Source organism: Tachyglossus aculeatus, chromosome 5 (genome assembly GCF_015852505.1).
Source record: "Tachyglossus aculeatus isolate mTacAcu1 chromosome 5, mTacAcu1.pri, whole genome shotgun sequence".
Lineage (NCBI taxonomy): Eukaryota > Metazoa > Chordata > Mammalia > Monotremata > Tachyglossidae > Tachyglossus > Tachyglossus aculeatus.
Window position 1 is genome coordinate 81659526 of NC_052070.1, and position 15095 is coordinate 81674620.

The window sequence follows — 15095 nt, forward strand, 5'->3', positions numbered from 1 at the left end:
ATGTCAAGGAGCCATAGATTGTAAACTCCTTTAAAATAGGTATCACACCTTATCCTTCACTGTTTCCTCAAGTGTCTATGTATCTCTGTTCTGGACACAGTAAATGTTCAATGAATACCCTTCACTGATGGATTCCTACTCCTCAAAAAATAGTTCAGTAAATGCTACTGATACTGATTATTCACACTTGCTAAATGAACCAGCTTACTTTGACTGTATAGACAACCAAGGTCAAGCAAAGTATTCCAGAAGTGAGCTCTTGATCTTAGGATAGATTTGGTCGTGGCGAGAGGCATCCTGGTAGATCAGAACCATGTCCACCTGCAATTATTCATCCTCCATCCCAGCCCCACAGCACATAGGTATGTACCTGTAATTTCTTTATTCATAATAATGTCTGTCTCCTGTTTTAAACTGAAAGATCATTGTGGGCAGAGACTGTGTCTGTTATACTCTCCCAAATTCTTAGTACAAAAAGCACACAATAAATACGATCAACTGACTGACAAGTAAAATCTATCAATCTGAGTGCCAAACTGGTCTGAGAAATTCTTACCAGGTGGGCCAGTGGCTGCTTCCTCAGTGTCCTCAATTGAATTTTACCCCAGCCCTCCTACCCCTCCGAGGGCAGCCTGGAGAAGTGTCCACAGCACCAGGGATGGCAACCCCTCCAACTCTCCGACTGTGAATGTCAGTTCATTCAATTCAGCTAGTGTGGCTGGAGGTTGTCAGGTTCCTGCCTTGAGGTTATCAGTGCCCCAGTGGCCAAGATGGTACAAGCAAAAGTTGTGCTTGGTGTGGTCGAATAGCAACCATGGTTAAAAGATATTCTACACTGCCACTTCTTTCCCCATGACCCTAACTACTTCCCTCCCTCTGTCCCCACGCCCCCTCCACCCCCAGTACACACTTGGCATGGGGAATGGAATCTGGTTCCTCCAAAAACCAAACCACATTAAAAGCTCTGCTGGAACTGCTAACTCATTTCACCCAGTGGTTACCAAATGGCTGCCAGATGGTAATGGCTTCCAGGCAATAACTACTGGAGCCTGAGGTAATAGGCTTTGCAGCCTACCTGTGAGGAGGGACCTGTGAACATCCAGCCATCTGGAAACCCAAACAACCACTGCTCTGCCCAGGACAGCTGGAGGAATTGGAGCTCCCTGTGCATTTGTTCTGTTTTTCACTAAATTCCAAAGCTTTGGCTGAAATAAAACAGAGGCCAGTTCCTAAACTTAACACTCCCTACCTCTCTGGGACCTCAATGCAATGAAGTTGGCAGTTCCCTCCCCTTGTGCCCCCACCCCCTGCCATCATAACATTGAGGTGCTAACTCCACAGTGCTGATGGGATTAAGGTGGTTGTTTAGCCAGATTGGGGCCTGCTGGGCCACCAAACTCAGAGGAAAAGAAAGGAGGGGAAAATTGTTCTGGGTTCAAAGACCTTTATGATAAAGAGCTTTCTTCAAGAGTCTTTAGGTATTGAGGGGTTTTTTGCCTTCTCTCTCCCCTACCACTGGTTTTGAGGTCTCTCTCACTATGGAAAAGGGAGAAGCAGGAAAGCAGCATGGCCTAGTGCAAAGAGCATGAGCCCAGGAGCCAGAGGACCTGGGTTCTAATCCCCCCATTTGCCTGCTCTGTGATCTTGGACAAGTCACCTCACTTCTCTGCACCTCAGTTTCCTCAACTACAAAATGGGGATTCAATACCTGTTTTCCCTCCTAGACTGTGAGGCCGATGTGGGACAGGGACTCTGTCTAGCCTGGTTAACTTGTACCCACCCTAGCACTTAGAACAGTGCTTGGCACGTAGTAAGTACTTAACAAATGCCATAAAAAAACCTTAGGGGATTCTTCTTCCTTCTGACTTTCTCTTTCCAGCTCTTCTAGAGGTTGCTCAAAAAAAGATGGTCTTGAGACACAGAGAAAGAGTCCTCTTTAATCTTCCTATTGCTTTCAAGTTCTTCCCATTCTTCCCACCATCTCCTTAAATTATTGGCCCCTTACAGGGAGGGCCTTTTGGGCTTGAAGGGTAAAACCTACATATCTTCTCTGATGCATTAGAGGCAGGATGACTGGGTTACCAGACAAGAAGACTAGCCTGAGTTGCTAACCTTGCCAACTTGAAGAGGCTGAGAGCTTCCCTGTGGACATAAACTTGATGGACTTCCTAAAAGACAGGGGCCTTTCATTTCTTTCTGGAGATTACCACTTCAATGATACCAAATTTGGTGCCTATACTGTCATACTGGAGGCCTTTCACTAAGTGGAAGGAACAGCATGCAGGTGAGGAATGTAGAATGAAAACAATTTATAGATAAAGACATTAACTCCATGGGGGCTACTGGGAAAGAAGCTCCCTCTCCCCCCACCAACTTTTTGGGCAGGATGGACAGTTGTAGCCCCACCCTTAGTGCCAGAAAAAGGTCTCCTGGATGGAGCCAAGATGGTAACTCCCACCCTCTGGTCCATGCCAGCAAGACATGGTCCCCAGTCTGGCCTTGAGACTCATGGGATTCCAGTTGTCCTTGCCTGGCTGCGAGGTTGGGTCAGAGGCCAGTCTTGTCTCAGAGCCTTTGAGCTCCTTCCCTGTCCAGTCAAGCAGTATGGCTTAGTGGATAGAGCATGGGCTTGGGGGTCAGAAGGACCTGGGTTCTAATCCCAGCTCCGCCACTTGTCTGCTGTGTGACCTTGGGGAAATCACTTCACTTCTCTGGGCCTCATCTGTTAAATGGGGATTAAGAGTGTGAGGGACAGGGACAATGTTCAACCAGATTCACCTATATCTCCCCCAGTGCTTAGGACAGTGCTTGGCACATAGTAAGTGCTAAATGAATGCCATTATTATTTATTAAGAACTGTCATCATCATTAAGCAACAATGATGCCAAAGATGGGCCAGGGGAGATGGAGCCTCTGTGCCCAACTGTGAGTCTTGGGGAAGCATGAGCTGTAGTGGCTCCTGATCAGCCGTCCTGACCTCGACGCTACTGCTGGGAACGTGTCTACCAACTCTGTTATATTTTACTCTCCAAAGTGCTTAGTGCAGTGCTCTGCTTACAGTAGGTGCTCAATAAATATGGCTGATTGATTGCTGCTGCTACTGCAGCAGGCAGATAGTGGCACTACGCTGCAAAGGGACACAGTGGTTTCTGAGGGCTCGTCCTCACAAGTGCTAGGGATGAAGATGAGAGTAGCCTCTAATCCAACCCCACGGCCTCGTGATAGTGAGCTAGGTGGCACAAATCTCACTGAAGCAGGAGAATGGAGGAGGAGGAAGGGAAGAAAAAGGAGAGTGAGATGGGATGGCAACAACACAGTAGTGAGGGTAAGATAATTAAGCTTCACCTGTGTACAGATCACTATACTAAGCACTTAGTAAGAGTACAACAGGAGAGGCATCATCTTAATAATGGTGTTTGCTAAGTACTTTCTAGGTGCCAAGCACTGGGGTAGATCAGGTCAGACACAGTCCCCCACAAGGCTCACTGTCTATGTAGAGGGACAACAGGTATTGAATCCCCATTTGACAGATGAGAAAACAGAGGTACGGGGAAGTGACTTACCCAAGAAAGCACAGTGGCAATCGGAAAAGCTGGGATTAGAACCCAGGTCCTCTGACTCCCAAGCCCATTCCACTAAGCTATGGTGATTCTCTGTGCCCTTTTGCTGTCCACTTCTTTTCTCCTCTTCTTTCTCCTCCTCTTCTTTATTTCTTCCTTTCATTCATTCAATCGTATTTATTGAGCGCTTACTGTGTGCAGAGCACTGTACTAAGCACCTGGGAAGTACAAGTTGGCAGGGATTGTATCCACCAACTCTTATAGTACTGAACTTTCACAAGCACTTAGTATACTGCTCAGCACACTGTAAACGTTCAATAAACACCATTGATTATTCTCTTCTCCTTTGTTTTTCTGCATCTTTTCTTCTCCCTCTCCCTATTTTTCCACACTCTTCCTCCCTCAACCGCTAAAAGCCCTGCCCTCTGAATGCTCGACTCCAACTCCCCTCCTGGTCAAAATAAAAATTTGGAACCCTATAATCCAGGGACAAAGCAAATTTTAACAATAAGGATTGTTACACTGATGAGGAATGATGATGATGATGATGATGATGATGATGATGATGATGATGATGATGGTGAGAACGGAGCTTTTCCATCAGGAGCAATGGGGAGACTTTAGGACCCAGAACCTGATACCCTCCGGGAAGAATTGTTTACAGTGCTGAGACCAACACTTTTCTAAAGTCAACAAATGAACCAAGAGATTTACCCTTACCTTTCCTTTCCAAATTAAATGCAAAGTGCTTTACCCCTGAGGTCCTGGGATGTAGAACCACCTACTATGTTGAAATATCACGGAATGAAAAACACTGCTTTAGGGACTGAGATTATAGGTCTGAATTCCCAAAATAGCATTAAGGATTTAAGAAGAAAACACATTCTTAGAAGTTGATTCTTATGCAGTCTCCCATTTCTGCTGCCCTTCTTTTAGCCATTTCGCTCTTTGTTAGCACCTATACTAGAGTATGGGCTGGAGAAGAAAGGAGGTATAATTTGAATTAATCAATTTGCTTAAGTAATACAAAGAAGGTTCAGATGAAGTTTTGGATTGTCTAGGGGTTTTATTATCTCTATTACCCACTGCCAGATATAATCAAAAGTTGACCGAAGGAGAATTCCACCCCACTTTTGCCTTACAAAGAGGCACGTAATGCCTCCCATAGTGTACCCGGGGCCAGAGCCACCGGATGTAAAGGAAATACTACTGGATTTTAAACCCCACCGATGTTCAGCAGTATGACTGTGGGAACCACCAGGTAAAGTATAGTGGCTGTAGTATCTCTACAAAAAGCCATATGGTGGGTGAGTTAGATGAAGTACAGTGCCTGGCACACAGGGAGTGCTTAACAAATACCATAATTATTCTGATTCATTCATTCATTCATTCAATTGTATTTATTGAGCACTTACTGTGAGCAGAGCACTGTACTAAGAGCTTGGGAAGTCCAACTTGGCGACATATAGAGACGGTCCCTACCCAACAACGGGCTCACAGTCTAGAAGATTTGTTAAGCGCTTACTACGTGCCAAGCACTGTTCTAAGCACTGGGGAGGATACAAGGTGATCAGGTTGTCCCATGGTGGGCTCACAGTCTTAATCCCCATTTTACAGATGAGGTAACTGAGGCACAGAGAAGTGAAGTGACTTGCTCAAAGTCACACAGCTGAAAAGCGGCAGAGCCGGGATTTGAACCTATGAACTCTGACTCCCAAGCTCGGGCTCTTTCCACTGAGCCACGCTGCTTCCCTACAACAGAGCTGGTAGATGCTTCCCCTGCCTATGGGTAGTAATAATTATGGTACATGTTAAGTGTTAACTATGCGCCAAGCATTGTTCTAAGCATGCAACAGACACGTTCCCTGTGGATACAGCACGGGCCTGGGAGTCAGAAGGATCTGGCTTCTAAATCTAGCTACACCGTTTGCTGGGTAAGCTTGGGCAAGTCACTTGACTTCTCTGTGCCTCAGTTACCTCAACTGTAACATGAGGATTAAGACTGTGAACTCCATGCAGGACAGGGACTGTGTCCAAACTGATTAGCTTGTATTTACCCCAGCACATGGCATATAGTAGACACTTAAATACCATTTAAAAAAGAAAAGATTTTACAGTCTAGATCAATCATGTACTGCCTCACTCCCACCCCCTTGACCCTGGGGTAATGATAAAACTTTCTCCCGCTGTCCCAAGTTGAAAGAACTGAGCTGCAAATGACGGAAAACCCAGCAAGATGTGTCAGGACTGGGATTAATAATAATAATGATGGTAGTTGTTAAGTGCTTACTATGTGCCAAGCACTGTTCTAAGCGCTGGGGTAGATACAAGGTCATCAGGTTGTCCCACATGGGCTCACAGTCTTAATCCCCATTTTCCAGATAAGGGAACTGAGGCCCAGAGAACTGAAGTGACTTGCTCAAGGTCACACAGCAGACAAGAGAAGCAGCGTGGTTCAGTGGAAAGAGCATTCGTTCATTCATTCAATCGTATTTATTGAGCACTTACTGTGTGCAGAGCACTGCACTAAGCACTTGGGAAATACAAGTCGGCAACATATAGGAGCATGGACTTGGGAGTCAGAGGTCGTGGGTTCTAACCCTGGCTCCACCACTTGTCAGCTGTGTGACTTTGGACAAGTCACTTCACTTCTCTGTGTCTCAGTTCCCTCATCTGTAAAAGGGGGTTTAAGACTGTGAACCCCACGTGGGACAACCTGATTACCTCATATCTACCCCAGCACTTAGAACATTCATTCATTCAATCATATTTATTGAGCACTTACTGTGTGCACAGCACTGTACTAAGCACTTGGAAAGTACAAATCGGCAACAGAGACAGTCCCTACCCAACAATGGGCTCACAGTCTAGAAGGGGGGAGACAGACAACAAAACAAAACAAGTAGACAGGCATCAATACCATCAGAATAGATAAATAGAATTATAGCTATATACACATCATTAATGAAATAGAGTAATAAATATGTACAAATATACACAAGTGCTGTGGGTAGGGGAAGGGGGTAGGGCAGAGGAGTGCTTGGCACATAGTAAGCGCTTAACAAATACCATCATCATCAAGTGGTGGAGTCGGGATTAGAACCGATTCTATGCGTCCAGAACTTGGATCCGACCGCAGCTGGCATTGCTGGTCCCGAGCGGCGTTCCAATCCGGAGGGTCCCCACAGTGGACACCCTCTGCCCCCTCCCACCGTGGGGCTCCAGGGTGCGAGGCCAGAGAGGAGCATGGCTTTAAGGGGAGAGTTGTTTTTTCAGCGAGGCTTAGTGGAAAGATTACGGGCTTGAAAGTCAGAGGTCATGGGCTCTAATCCCGGCTCTGCCACTTGTCAGCTGTGTGACTTTGGGAAAGTTGCTTCACTTCTCTGAGCCTCAGTTATCTCATCTGTCAAATACGGATGAAGACTGTGAGCCCCACGTGGGACGACCTGATAATCTTGTATCTACCCCTGCGCTTAGAACAGTGCTTGGCACATAGCGCTTAACAAATACTATCATTAGCATCATCATCATCATCATTCTCTGTGCCTCACTAATCTCATCTGTCAAATGGGGATGAAGACTGTGAGCCCCACGTGGGACAACCTGATGACCTTGTATCTACCCCAGTGCTTAGAACAGTGCTTTGCACATAGTAAGCTCTTAACAAGTGCCTTCCTGGCTCCACCACTTATCAGCCTTGTGACTTTAGGCAAGTCACTTAACTTCTCTGGGCCTCAGTTCCCTCATCTGTCAAATGGGGATGAAGACCGCGAGTCCCACGTGGGGCAACCTGATTACCTTGTATCTCCCCCAGCGCTCAGAACAATGCATGGCACACAGGAAATGCTTAACAAATACCAAAATTGTGGCTCAGTGGAAAGAGCCCAGGCTTGGGAGTCAGAGGTCATGGGTTCAAATCCCGACTCTGCCGCTTGTCAGCTGTGTGACTTTGGGCAAGTCATTTCACTTCTCTGTGCCTCAGTTCCCTCATCTGTAAAATGAGGATTAAGACTGTGAGCCCCCTATGGGACAACCTGATCCCCTTGTAACCTCCCCAGCGCTTAGAACAGTGCTTGGCACATAGTAAGCACTTGACAAATGCCAACCCGGCTCCGCCACCTATCAGCTGTGTGACTTTGGGCAAGTCACTTCACTTCTCTGTTCCTCATTTCCCTCATCTGTAAAATGGGGATTAAGAGCCCCCCGTGGGACAACCCGATCCCCTTGTAACCTCCCCAGCGCTTAGAACAGAGCTTTGCACATAGTAAACGCTTAACAAATGCCATCCCAGCTCCGCCACCTATCAGCTGTGTGACTTTGGGCAAGTCACTTCACTTCTCTCTGCCTCATTTCCCTCATCTGTAAAATGGGGATTAAGACTGTGAGCCCCCCGTGGGACAACCCGATCCCCTTGTAACCTCCTCCAGCGCTTAGAACAGTGCTTTGCACATACTAAGCGCTTAACAAATGCCATCCCAGCTCCGCCACCTATCAGCTGTGTGACTTTGGGCAAGTCACTTCACTTCTCTCTGCCTCATTTCCCTCATCTGTAAAATGGGGATTAAGACTGTGAGCCCCCCGTGGGACAACCCGATCCCCTTGTAACCTCCTCCAGCGCTTAGAACAGTGCTTTGCACATACTAAGCGCTTAACAAATGCCATCCCAGCTCCGCCACCTATCAGCTGTGTGACTTTGGGCAAGTCACTTCACTTCTCTGGGCCTCAGTTCCCTCATCTGTCAAATAGGGAGGAAGACCGTGAGCCCCCCCCCGTGGGACAGCCTGATCACCTTGTATCCCCTCCAGCGCTTGGCACAGAGGAGGCGCTTAACAAATACCAACATTACTATGATTGTCATTATTATTTATCCTCCGCGGCTTCTCCCGAGGGCGGCGGTAGAGGAACTACAAGGACCAGCAGGCAGCTTGGCAGGGGGAGGGGACGGAGGTGGGGACTCGGGGGCTGGGTCTGGGAGGGTGTGTGTGTGTGTGTGAGTGTGTGTGTGTGTGTGTGTGTCTGTGAGTGTGTGTGAAAGAGTGAGCTCCCCGGGCGTCCGGATTTGGGAGTGGGAGAGAGCCGGGAGCTCAACGTGCAGCGCAGGGGGGGAAAAGGGGAGGCAGAGGCCGGGAGAGAGGGGAGGCCGAGGCGCAGGGTCGCCTCCCCGCCGCCGCATCTCCAGGAGGATCCGGAGCTGAGCAGCGTCCCTGGGCCGCCTCCGGGAAGCCCTCCCGGCCCGACCCCCGCGGGCGATGGAGCCGGGAGCCCCGGAGGCGTAGCGGCCGGGGCCACGGGAGGAGGGCCGGAGGAGGGCCGCCCCCCGCCCCCTCCGCCGGGCCCCGGGCCCCTTTGTTCCCGCCGGGGCCGGGCCGGGCCGGGCCGGGCCTGGGAGCCCAGCTCGGGGACCTCGGCCCTCCTGGGTCCAACCCGCCACCGAGGTAAGACTAAAACGGGCGCCCAACTTCTCCGCCAACTCCGGGACGCCGGAGGGGCCGGGGGAAAGGAAACGGGAGGAGGAGGAAGGGAGCAAGAAGGAAACGGAGAGCTCACCTCCTCCAGGAGGCCTTCCCAGACTGAGTCCCCCACCCCCTTTCCTCTCCTCATTCATTCCTTCGTCTTGATTGAGCGCTGACTGTGTGAGGAGCACTGGGGAAACACAAATGGGCAACAGATAGAGACGGTCCCTACCCAAAAGCGGGCTCTCCTCTCCCCCCACCTTTCATTCAGTCGTATTTATTGAGCGCTTACCAGACTGAACGCCCCCCCCCCCCCCTTTTCCTTGTGTGCGGAGCACTGGGGAAACACAAATGGGCAACAGATAGGGACAGTCCCTACCCAAGAGCGGGCTCTCCTCTCCCCTCACATTTCATTCAATCGTATTTATTGAGCGCTTACCAGACTCAGCCCCCCCCCCCGCCCCACCTTTTCCTCTCATTCATTCCTTCGTCTTGATTGAGTGCTGACTGTGTGCGGAGCACTGGGGAAACACAAATGGGCAACAGATAGGGACGGTCCCTACCCAAGAACGAGCTCTCCTCTCCCCCCCTTCATTCAATCGTATTTATTGAGCGCTTACCAGACTGAGCCCCCCCCCACACTTTTCCTCTCATTCATTCCTTCGTCTTGATTGAGTGCTGACTGTGTGCGGAGCACTGGGGAAACACAAATCGGCAATAGATAGGGACGGTCCCTACCCAAGAACGAGCTCTCCTCTCCCCCCCGTCATTCAGTCGTATTTATTGAGCGCTTACCAGACTGAGCCCCCCCCCCCCCCCTTCCTCTCATTCATTCCTTCGTCTTGATTGAGCGCTGATGTGTGCGGAGCACTGGGAAAGTACAAATTAGCAACAGATAGAGACGGTCCCTACCCAAAAGCGGGCTCTCCTCTCCCTCCCTTTCAATCAGTCGTATTTATTGGCCGCTTACCAGACTGAGCCTCCCACCTTTTCCTCTCCTCATTCATTCCTTCGTCTTGATTGAGCGCTGACTGTGTGCGGAGCACTGGGGAAGTACAAATCGGCAACAGAGACGGTCCCTACCCAAGAGCGGGTTCTCCTCTTCCCCCCTTTCATTCAATCGTATTGATTGAGCGTTTACTGCGTGCAGAGCACTGTACTAAGCGCTTGGGAAGTACAAGTTGGCAACATATAGAGACGGTCCCTACCCAACAACGGGCCTTCCCCTCCCCACACCACATGTGTATATTTGTACATATCTATTACTCTGTTTTATTTGGACATATTTATTATTCCATTTATTTTACTAATGAGGTGTATATAGCTATAATTCTATTTATTCTGACGGTATTGACACCTGTCTACTTGTTTTGTTGTCTGTCTCCCCCTTCTAGACTGTGAGCCCGTTGTTGGGCAGGGACCGTCTCCATATGTTGCCGATTTGTACTTCCCAAGCGCTTAGTACATGCTCCGCACACAGTAATCCCTCAATAAATACGATTGAATGAATGAATGAGTGCTCTCGGCTCCGGGAAGGAGGGGAAGAGGAGAGGAGGGAGACGTCGCGGGATGGAAGGGGTGGTCGCCACCACCACCATTCATTCATTCAGTCGCGTTTATTGAGCGCTTACTGTGTGCAGAGCACTGGACTAAGCGCTTGAAAAATGTGAAGCGCCCAACGTGGGGCTCGAACCCACGACCCTGAGATTGAGTCTCCTCCTCCTACAACCCGCACTCTTCCCTCTCCACGTCGCCTTCTAGGTTTCCTCGTGGAAATCCCTTCTGCCCCTGCAGGTACCTTCCAGCCCTTTCATCAGCTCCCTTCGGAGAGGATGGGGTGTAGGGGCGAGAGGCGGTTTCCTAAACTACAAAGGGGGTAGGGAAAGAAATTGGCTTTTGGAGGGAAGGAAACTCTCATCCCCCCCCCCCCCCATTGTCTGTGGAGAAGGACTGGAGGAGCTCCCTGGGAGAGGATAGATTTTAGTGTGGATTAGAGGGGAGGCAGGGGCTCAGCTCTCAGGTTGGTTGGTAATGAGTTGGAGGGGCATTTTGAGGTGCGGGGGGCTTAGCAGCATTTCACCTTGCGCTCCTGGCCAAGGCCTGGACTGGGTTAACCTGGCCTCTGGCCCCGTGGTCGTATGGTTTTCCTGGGGGGGCTGATGGTGGGTCTGGAGTCGGGGGTGAGAAGGAGGTGGGGGACAGAGGGGGCCCGGATGCTCAGATTCGGAGAGAACGGATTTGGGAGATCCCCATTCCCCGCCAGCCAACTGGGCTCCCTCGGGTCTGCTGACTTAAAGCCATTACCCGTTTTTAAAAACACTATTGCGGTCATTTCGTCTTCCCTCGCCCCCGCCCCTCCTCCCTCCCGCTTTTTTTTTTAACTTTTCCAGATGTGGCACCAGTCAACCCCATCTGGTTCCATTTCACCCAGTACAGCGGCACTGCAAGCACAGTGCCTCTGTTTCCTTTTACCCCCTTCCCCGCCATCCCCAAAGCGCGAGGATCCTGCCCTTTTCCCCCAGGAAGGGAGCGTTTCGTGGGGTTTAAAAGGGCAAATCCCGCCCCCACGTCAGGCCCCGGTTGAGGGGGAGGACATGCCAACCTGGGGTGGGCAGGGGTAGGGAGAAGTAGGGGAGGCCCCTGGAGTAAACCCGATGGACAGTGGTCTCTCTTGGCAGTCCATATGGCCCGGAGCTGGCCCCAGAACGACGGCAGGGCTGCCCAAATGTTTGTTTTCTTTGCCCACTCCAAGAAAGCCAAAATGTTTTGACTTTGACTGGGGGACCCGCGCTTAGCTGACTCCCTCGGAGCTGGAAAGCCCCATTCCCATCCTGGGAGCCCGAGGTGCAGTAGTCCTCTCCCGGCGGGGGCAGTCATGCGTTCCTTTTTCCATTCTTCCTCTGGAAGACCGGGATTTGGCAGCGATTGGGGGACTGTGAATGGGGCCTGGTTGAGGTGTTTTGGTTTTGCTTGCCCCAATCACTCCCTGGGTGTTTTTTAAGGAATCGTATGGGCTACAGCTCCCGGAAACCTTAAGGCATTGCCCTAACATTTATTACTAATAATGGCATTTATTAAGCGCTTACTGTGTGCAAAGTAACAGTTATGTGTTTGAAGACACAGGGCGTGTGCCGTTCCCCCCATGCAACCCCTCTCTTTCCCGAGACAGGAAAGCTAGTTGTCTCCCGCCCTCCCTCTTTCTCTCTCTCCCTCTCTCTCTCAAATTGAAAACACTTCTCTGGTTTCCTTTGCGAGGCGGTAGTTTTGGAGGCTGTAATGAAATCGCACTTTCTCTAGACATGGTAATTAAGGTGACTGTTTCCTCAGCAGATGTGCCCTGCCTACATGCACCTCCGGTTGCTTTTTTTTGGGGGGGGGGGGGGAGGTGGTTGTGTTATTCCGACTAAATCTTAACCTTAGAGAGATTTAACAAATAGTTTTTGTTTTGTTTTTTCCTCCCCCCGGTCCAGTTTGTGGGCTGGTGTGCAAATCCCCCTGTGCCACGGAGTGATGGTCCATGGTTTAGCGATCCCGTTGGTGCTCATCACTAGGCGCTCATCACCTCCTCTGACTGTCTCCTTTAAGAGGGGTCGGTGCCCCCTCGGACAACTGTTGCAATCCCACCTTCTGGCCTCTTAATGACTTGTTTGTACCTTTCCTCCTACTTAGGGGCAATAGTTAGCTCAGAGGAGGGTTCTCTGGTGCTGCTGGGACCCAGTGCCTGATATTCTTTAGGAGCGAGATTGTTGAAGCTGGCCTTGCTCTGTTTTTGGATCATGCAATCAATGGTATTTATTGAGCGCTTGCTGTGTGTGCAGAACATTGTACTAGCGCTCAGGAGAGTGCACTACAACAGTATTGGTAGACTCGGATTGCCGGGCTCTCTCGGGAAAACATCTGCCGTTTTTCCCTCTAACTAGTTAGGGTGGACGATGTTTTCAAGTAGAAGTAATCAGAATTTCCCTGGGCACTACTTTGCCCTTTCAGTCTGTATTTTTTAGAGGGGAGGAGAGAGTGCCTAGAGTAAAAGTCTCCAAGGCTCTGCCCTGATCCCGGGGGCAGAGTTTCAGAATACATGCCAATGGGGCAGAGCCCATGATGGGGCCCATCATTCGTTTTGGTTCCCGATTGGTGTTGGGTCCACAAATCCACACTGAAAAATGGGGACTGAACTGTTGTCCTTTTCAACCGGCACTGGGGCCAGTTCTTGGAAGAGTCCGTGTATTTTGGCACTGCACACCCGCACACGCAACATTCAAACTCACAAAACACTGAGGCCAAATGTTAAAGGTAATCCACATCTTCCTAGGGTCCCCAGAAATGATTTCTTGAACACTTCACTTGCAGTCCCTCAACATTCAATCTCAAACGTTCAAAATGATCGGCAGAACTCTGCAGAAGGCTCTGCCCTACACTGCCCTGAAACTTAGAGCCGGTGACTGCTGGAAGGGAAGAAGGTAGATGGAGCCGACTCAAGAATCTTGTTCTGCAAAGGCCTCAGATGACTTGAGATGAGTTTAATTTCCTCTTGGGGAATTCGTCTTACAGTTCTCTTTTAAAGGGCTTTGTAAGAGGCCAGGGTCTCGGTGTTGTAGTGAGAGAATGGAGAGGTATTCTTAGCTTCGGAGAGAGGATACTGTGCCTTTTAAAGAAGGTTAAGCGTCTGATTTAGTACTGGGGCACTTTTTTCCAAGACTGCATCTGCTTTAAACATTATTTTTTTATCCCCTTACATACAATTAAAATTTCTGGGTGTGCTTTTCATTTCAGCAAATTAGTCACCTGCCTGAACAAAGACTAGCCCATTCGAGGGCCACTGGGATGTCCCAGACAGTTTGATCTGGCTAACAAACTCCCATTCTTTGATGGTTAGTATTCACTTTGCCCTAGAATTTGGAGGGAGAATTATTTACGTTTCATTTATTAGTATGATGATCACCATCATTTTTGTATTTCTTTCTTTAGTTCTGTTTATTCAGAGACTCAAGCAAAAATACTAGGGTTTTCCCTTGGGTTAAACTCATGAATTTTGCAAGCGAGGGCTACATAACTTCCTTCGAATGTTTACTAAGTGTTTGCTCAGCCCCCCAACCCAGAGCCTGGAGTGCACTCCCTGCTCACTTCTGGGAAAGGTGAATGAAGACTTGTTTCTTTGGACCATGTGCTTGCTGAGGAGTGAGGGGAGGGCTGCCTCCTACCGCTGCCTGGTAGCGAAAGATTATAGGAAGACTTTCCCTGAAAGTGGAAGCATTTTAGAGCAGCTCCTTATGTAAGCAAGAGGGATTACGACTTTAGGTTCCGCCCTTCCCAGTATTTCTAATCTGGGTAGAAGGAGAAGCCCTGCCCACCACCAGTTCTCTTTGGCCCAGCTCTGGCTGACCTGGAACCCAGAATTCCCAAAGAAATTCCTCTCTCTTTCCAGCACAGCTGGTAGCCCTGGAGTTTCCTGAGAGATCTGACTAGGAGTAACAGTGTAGCGGCCAGAAGGTGCAGCTGAGTTCACTAATTCTTGGCCTAGGCTCCTCTTAATGAATCTGGTAGAGCTAGGCTAGATAGTTTGCATCCTGAGGAGTGAGGAGCGGCATAGCCTGCGAAAAGTGCCCAGTCCCCTCACCCTTCTTTATTCTGCATACCCTGGGGAGAGGACATTAGGATCACTTAGATTTTAGTTGGAAAATATATCCAAATGTGAACTCTGTTGATCTGGGCTGGAAACTCCATATTAGATGGTTTTTTTCTCCCCCCCTTCTTTTTTTTTTTTTTTTTAGGTGTGGGGCGGGAGTAGAGACTGAGGAGGGGAAGACATAAGTTGCTTTTAGGGGCCTCAGGCTAGAGTTGTTTCCCAATCAATCATATTTACTGAACACTTACTATGTGCAGAGCACTTTACTGAGCACTTGGAAGAGTACAGTGGAACAGTTTATTGTCAGCACATTCCCAGGCTTGCATAGCTTGTAGGCTTCTTTTAGGAGGGAAATGAACCCTAGTGGATTGGCTTTAGAAAATATTTTCGGAAAAGTAAACAAAATATTATTGATTCCTTCACACTCCACCTTCCCATCCTCCCAGAAGTCAGTCTCAC

At 49.3% G+C, this 15095-nt stretch overlaps 1 protein-coding gene across 2 annotated transcripts in view; it reads left to right on the plus strand.

Moving 5' to 3' along the window:
• Nucleotides 1–8893: 8893 nt before the first annotated feature.
• Nucleotides 8894–15095, plus strand: part of FGFR1 (fibroblast growth factor receptor 1) — a 59978-nt gene continuing 53776 nt past the window's right edge. For both annotated transcript variants that reach the window (XM_038746105.1, XM_038746106.1), the window contains exon 1: nucleotides 8894–8995. The gene's annotated coding sequence lies outside the window, so the exon portion shown is untranslated. The remainder of the gene's footprint in view (nucleotides 8996–15095) is intronic.